The sequence below is a fragment of the Carassius auratus genome, unplaced genomic scaffold (genome assembly GCF_003368295.1).
Source record: "Carassius auratus strain Wakin unplaced genomic scaffold, ASM336829v1 scaf_tig00047656, whole genome shotgun sequence".
In the NCBI taxonomy this organism is placed as follows: domain Eukaryota; kingdom Metazoa; phylum Chordata; class Actinopteri; order Cypriniformes; family Cyprinidae; genus Carassius; species Carassius auratus.
In genome coordinates this window covers 12,417-18,624 of record NW_020527045.1, presented here as the reverse complement: position 1 = coordinate 18,624, position 6,208 = coordinate 12,417, and positions in this window count along the sequence as shown.

The following is a 6,208-nucleotide window of genomic DNA, read 5'->3' as shown; positions in this document are numbered from 1 at the left end:
GCGTTTCGCAAATCATTTGAGATCAGGACTTCTGAGTGAGTTTGCAAAATATTTGATTCAGATCGGGACTCCGAATCGCGTTTAGCCAATTATTTGAAATCAGGACTTCGGAGTGAGTTTGCAAAACATTTAATAGATCGGGACTCCGAAGCGCCTTTCACGAATCATTTGAGATCACTTCGGAGTGAGTTTGCAAAATATTTGATTCAGATCGGGACTCCGAATCGCGTTTCGCGAATTATTTGAGATCAGGACTTCGGAGTGAGTTTGCAAAACATTTAATAGATCGGGACTCCAAAGCGCCTTTCACGAATCATTTGAGATCACTTCGGAGTGAGTTTGCAAAAGATTTGATTCAGATCGGGACTCCGAAGCGCGTTTCGCGAATTATTTGAGATCAGGACTTCGGAGTGAGTTTTGCAAAACATTAATAGATCGGGACTCCGAAGCGCCTTTCACGAATCATTTGAGATCACTTCGGAGTGAGTTTGCAAAACGATTTGATTCAGATCGGGACTCCAAAGCGCGTTTCCCGAATCACTCCCACCCAGCAATGCCTTGTTGAAAAGACATCAAAAAGATGTCATTGGCAGACATCGTTAAAATGTCCATCTTAATTCTAAAGCCTTACATTTAATTTCAAGAATAAATTAATTATTAGGCTATTTAAAAATGTAATTATAGGCCTATTATTAGCCTATTAATAATTACTCTCAAAATAGGACAACTGACAAAAAAGTAACAACAAAACACATTTAATAATACCTCAGATATAGGCCATAACAACAACAACGAAAAAAAAAATATTTAAGATATATATTTATTTTTATCACCTTTGTCTGTACTTTATTATAATAAAAAACAGTAATTTTAAACACAAACACACACTGCTCAGTTTTTATGTAGTAAAATCTGTACCATTAAGCGTTATCACCTTACCGCCCTAATGTAAGGAATTATTATTATTATTATGTAAAACATTTTCTTTTATGTGGATACTGGAAGCGAGTGAAGTAGGTAAATAATATTAACAGAAAAAATTGATTTTGTGTCGAATGAGAGACCCAACTTTAGTTTCAGTTTCATTCTAGCCTAAAATGATCATTCGTTTTGGCTTGTGAATTTATATATTTTAATTATATTTTCTAAATACTGTTAAATTTAAAGGATTTGTTGTGGAGGTAGGGGAACTTAAATAGCCTGACTATGTTAACATTGTTTATTATTATTATTATTTTTATTTATCATATATTTATTTGACCCTCTAACCTTAGCATTCACTATTCTAAATCTACTCTTTAAAAAAAAAAAAAAAAACTAGATCGGGACTCCGAAGGGCGTTTAGCAAATCATTTGACATCAGGACTTCTGAGTGAGTTTGCAAAATATTTGATTCAGATCGGGACTCCGAATCGCGTTTTGCCAATTATTTGAGATCAAGACTTCAGAGTGAGTTTGCAAAACATTTGATAGATCGGGACTCCGAAGCGCATTTCGCGAATCATTTGAGAGCACTTCGGAGTGAGTTTGCAAAAGATTTGATTCAGATCGGGACTCCTAAGCGACTTTCGCGAATTATTTGGGATCAGGAATTTGGAGTGAGTTTGCAAAACATTTGATTCAGATCGGGACTCCAAAGCACGTTTGGCGAATCACTCCCACCCAGAAATACCTTGTTGAAAAGACATCAAAATGACGTCATTGTCAGACGTAGTTAAAATGACCATCTTAAATTCACAAGCCAAAACGAATTATCATTTTAGGCTAGAAGAAACTGAAACTAAAGTTGGGTCTCTCATTCGACACAAAATCAAAGTTTTCTGTAAATATTATTTACATACTTCACTCGCTTCCTTGACCATCTTCTAAAGCCTTACATTTAATTTCAAGAATAAATTAATTATTAGGCTAAGTAAAATTTTAATTAAAGGCCTTTAATTAGCCTATTAATAATTAATCTCAAAATAAGACAACTGACAAAAAAAGTAACAACAAAACACATTTAATAATACATCAGATATAGGCCATAACAACAACAATGAAAAAAAAATCTATTCAATATATATCTATTTATTTTTATCACCTTTGTCTGTTCATTATCATAATAAAAAACAGTAACTTTAAACACAAACACACGCTGCTCAGTTTTTATGTAGTAAAATCTGTACCGTTAAGCGTTATCACCTTACTGCCCTGATGTAAAACATTTTCTTTTATGTGGATATTGGAAGCGAGTGAAGTATGTAAATAATATTTACAGAAAACTTTGATTTTGTGTCGAATGAGAGACCCAACTTTAGTTTCAGTTTCATTCTAGCCTAAAATGATCATTCGTTTTGGCTTGTGAATTTATATATTTTAATTATATTTTCTAAATACTGTTAAATTTAAAGGATTTGTTGTGGAGGTAGGGGAACTTAAATAGCCTGACTATGTTTACATTGTTTATTATTATTATTATTTTATTTATCATATATTTATTTGACCCTCTAACCTTAGCATTCACTATTCTAAATCTACTCTTTAAAAAAAAAAAAAAAACTAGATCGAGACTCCGAAGGGCGTTTCGCAAATCATTTGACATCAGGACTTCTGAGTGAGTTTGCAAAATATTTGATTCAGATCGGGACTCCGAATCGCGTTTTGCCAATTATTTGAGATCAAGACTTCAGAGTGAGTTTGCAAAACATTTGATAGATCGGGACTCCGAAGCGCATTTCGCGAATCATTTGAGAGCACTTCGGAGTGAGTTTGCAAAAGATTTGATTCAGATCGGGACTCCTAAGCGACTTTCGCGAATTATTTGGGATCAGGAATTTGGAGTGAGTTTGCAAAACATTTGATTCAGATCGGGACTCCAAAGCACGTTTGGCGAATCACTCCCACCCAGCAATACCTTGTTGAAAAGCCATCAAAATGACGTCATTGTCAGACGTAGTTAAAATGACCATCTTAATTCTAAAGCCTTACATTTAATTTCAAGAATAAATTAATTATTAGGCTAAGTAAAATTTTAATTAAAGGCCTTTAATTAGCCTATTAATAATTAATCTCAAAATAAGACAACTGACAAAAAAAGTAACAACAAAACACATTTAATAATACATCAGATATAGGCCATAACAACAACAATGAAAAAAAATCTATTCAATATATATCTATTTATTTTTATCACCTTTGTCTGTTCATTATCATAATAAAAAACAGTAACTTTAAACACAAACACACACTGCTCAGTTTTTATGTAGTAAAATCTGTACCGTTAAGCGTTATCACCTTACTGCCCTGATGTAAAACATTTTCTTTTATGTGGATATTGGAAGCGAGTGAAGTATGTAAATAATATTTACAGAAAACTTTGATTTTGTGTCGAATGAGAGACCCAACTTTAGTTTCAGTTTCTTCTAGCCTAAAATGATAATTCGTTTTGGCTTGTGAATTTATATCTTTTAATTATATTTTCTAAATACTGTTAAATTTAAAGGATTTGTTGTGGAGGGAGGGGAACTTAAATAGCCTGACTATGTTTACATTGTTTATTATTATTATTATTATTTATCATATATTTATTTGACCCTCTAACCTTAGCATTCACTATTCTAAATCTACTCTTAAAAAAAAAAAAAATACTACATCGGGACTCCGAAGGGCGTTTCGCAAATCATTTGAGATCAGGACTTCTGAGTGAGTTTGCAAAATATTTGATTCAGATCGGGACTCCGAATCGCGTTTCGCGAATTATTTGAGATCAGGACTTCGGAGTGAGTTTGCAAAACATTTAATAGATCGGGACTCCGAAGCGCCTTTCACGAATCATTTGAGATCACTTCGGAGTGAGTTTGCAAAATATTTAATTCAGATCGGGACTCCGAAGCGCCTTTCGCGAATTATTTGAGATCAGGACTTCGAGTGAGTTTGCAAAACATTTGATCAGATCGGGACTCCGAAGCGCGTTTCCCGAATCACTCCCCACCCAGCAATGCCTTGTTGAAAAGACATCAAAAGATGTCATTGGCAGACATCGTTAAATGTCCATCTTAATTCTAAAGCCTTACATTTAATTTCAAGAATAAATTAATTATTAGGCTATTTAAAAATGTAATTATAGGCCTATTATTAGCCTATTAATAATTACTCTCAAAATAGGACAACTGACAAAAAAGTAACAACAAAACACATTTAATAATACGTCAGATATAGGCCATAACAACAACAACGAAAAAAAAAATATTTAAGATATATATTTATTTTTATCACCTTTGTCTGTACTTTATTATAATAAAAAACAGTAATTTTAAACACAAACACACACTGCTCAGTTTTTATGTAGTAAAATCTGTACCATTAAGCGTTATCACCTTACTGCCCTAATGTAAGATATTATTATTATTATTATGTAAAACATTTTCTTTTATGTGGATACTGGAAGCGAGTGAAGTAAGTAAATAATATTAACAGAAAAAATTGATTTTGTGTCGAATGAGAGACCCAACTTTAGTTTCAGTTTCATTCTAGCCTAAAATGATCATTCGTTTTGGCTTGTGAATTTATATATTTTAATTATATTTTCTAAATACTGTTAAATTTAAAGGATTTGTTGTGGAGGTAGGGGAACTTAAATAGCCTAACTATGTTTACATTGTTTATTATCATTATTATTTTTATTTATCATATATTTATTTGACCCTCTAACCTTAGCATTCACTATTCTAAATCTACTCTTTAAAAAAAAAAAAAAAAAAAACTAGATCGGGACTCCGAAGGGCGTTTCGCAAATCATTTGACATCAGGACTTCTGAGTGAGTTTACAAAATATTTGATTCAGATCGGGACTCCGAATCGCGTTTCGCCAATTATTTGAGATCAAGACTTCAGAGTGAGTTTGCAAAACATTTGATAGATCGGGACTCCGAAGCGCCTTTCACGAATCATTTGAGAGCACTTCGGAGTGAGTTTGCAAAAGATTTGATTCAGATCGGGACTCCTAAGCGACTTTCGCGAATTATTTGGGATCAGGAATTTGGAGTTAGTTTGCAAAACATTTGATTCAGATCGGGACTCCGAAGCACGTTTGGCGAATCACTCCCACCCAGCAATACCTTGTTGAAAAGCAATCAAATGACGTCATTGTCAGACGTAGTTAAAATGTCCATCTTAATTCTAAAGCCTTACATTTAATTTCAAGAATAAATTAATTATTAGGCTAAGTAAAATTTTAATTAAAGGCCTTTAATTAGCCTATTAATAATTAATCTCAAAATAAGACAACTGACAAAAAAAGTAACAACAAAACACATTTAATAATACATCAGATATAGGCCATAACAACAATGAAAAAAAATCTTTTTAATATATATCTATTTATTTTTATCACCTTTGTCTGTTCATTATCATAATAAAAAACAGTAACTTAAACACAAACACACACTGCTCAGTTTTTATGTAGTAAAATCTGTACCGTTAAGCGTTATCACCTTACTGCCCTGATGTAAAACATTTTCTTTTATGTGGATATTGGAAGCGAGTGAAGTATGTAAATAATATTTACAGAAAACTTTGATTTTGTGTCGAATGAGAGACCCAACTTTAGTTTCAGTTTCTTCTAGCCTAAAATGATAATTTGTTTTGGCTTGTGAATTTATATCTTTTAATTATATTTTCTAAATACTGTTAAATTTAAAGGATTTGTTGTGGAGGGAGGGGAACTTAAATAGCCTGACTATGTTTACATTGTTTATTATTATTATTATTATTTATCATATATTTATTTGACCCTCTAACCTTAGCATTCACTATTCTAAATCTACTCTTAAAAAATATAATAATACTACATCGGGACTCCGAAGGGCGTTTCGCAAATCATTTGAGATCAGGACTTCTGAGTGAGTTTGCAAAATATTTGATTCAGATCGGGACTCCGAATCGCGTTTCGCGAATTATTTGAGATCAGGACTTCGGAGTGAGTTTGCAAAACATTTAATAGATCGGGACTCCGAAGCGCCTTTCACGAATCATTTGAGATCACTTCGGAGTGAGTTTGCAAACGATTTGATTCAGATCGGGACTCCAAAGCGCGTTTCCCGAATCACTCCCACCCAGCAATGCCTTGTTGAAAAGACATCAAAAAGACATCATTGGCAGACATCGTTAAAATGTCCATCTTAATTCTAAAGCCTTACATTTAATTTCAAGAATAAATTAATTATTA